The following is a 1,401-nucleotide window of genomic DNA, read 5'->3' as shown; positions in this document are numbered from 1 at the left end:
GGGCGCCGACCCACAAAACCAAGCATGCCGACCCCGTCCCTTAAACCCGAGTCCAAACACGAAATCGAAATTCAAAACGGCTTATTTTTAGACGCAAATCAAGTCTTAATCCCCAAGAAATCACTACGTGCCAAGGTCGTACAAACTGTACCAAGGTACAACCATACAAGACAAAGGCAAGGACGGTGTCATCGTCCTTGCTTTGGCGGAACCTGGGCCACGTCACCTGCGCTGGCCTGGCGCCGCTGGCTTTTGGATTTTAGCCGATTAATCCCCTATTTAAGCCCTCATTTTCTAAGCATTTGGGGCAGAAAATCATAAATACATCGTCGTAATTTTAAAATACTCTCTCAAAATCAAATACCAAAATCAAATTCTAAACTACAATTTCCTATACAATTTCAAGCATTTAAGCAATTGGGAGCACCAATCGGAAAACTAGCCTAACCCTAAATAGGTAATTCCGAATCCCTAATCTAATCTACAATGATTTCTACTCTTCTACCTTTCTAAATACAAATTCTTATGATGTTATCATTAGGGTTCATGCCCATGATTAACTAGGAAAACTATGCCAAATGTGCCATCTTTGGGGAGGTTTCACTCTTGAAATCCTTCCCAAATGATTGTCCAAGCACCATTTCGAATATTTCATACAAGATTAAATCTTTGATTTCAAAATTGATTAGTAAAGTTGATACTTTTGTTCTCAAAAGTGTTACTTACAACAATCACACACTTTTACAAAATTCAAACCTTTTCAAAAAAGTTCAATGATGTTTATGAAAAGTGCAATCCCTTTCTAAACTAGAACTTGTGAACATTCATCTTTTATGTTCAAATACAATTCATATTTCAAGATTCTATGATGTTTAAGGTTGTTTGTAATCACTTCCTTAAATTAGAATCAATGTCAAAGTTGTGGAGCACATTAAAGTTGAGATCTTTTTCACATTAAAAGGTTTGGACTTTAAAAATTAAGCCTCCCAAGTTAAATATTCAAGTTCAATGTTCAAGTTCAATTTCAATAACCAAAATCTAAGACACTTTAAGGTGAGCAACTCATCTCAAAGTTGAGATTTTTAGAATTGAATCCGTGTCGTACGCACTTATTATGAAGTAGTCGTTTGGCGTTCGGATCTCAAGTACAATAATACAATTTCAATATCGCACTTTCAATAACGCAATTCAATATCGCACTTTCAATACAGAAATTTCAATACCGCAATTTCAATATCACACCTTTATTATTGCACGCAATTTCAATTCCGCACTCTTTACGCACCTTATTTTTAAGGTGATGTGGTTTTGTACGCATTTCAATAATTCCTTTACTTCTTGTGATGATGCTTTTCTTGTTTATCGCTTTCATCACCTCACATGCTAAATTCAATAACATAC

This window comes from Spinacia oleracea, chromosome 4, assembly GCF_020520425.1.
Source record: "Spinacia oleracea cultivar Varoflay chromosome 4, BTI_SOV_V1, whole genome shotgun sequence".
In the NCBI taxonomy this organism is placed as follows: Eukaryota; Viridiplantae; Streptophyta; class Magnoliopsida; order Caryophyllales; family Amaranthaceae; genus Spinacia; species Spinacia oleracea.
The sequence above is the reverse complement of the archived record's forward strand: the minus strand, read 5'-3'. Positions refer to the sequence as shown.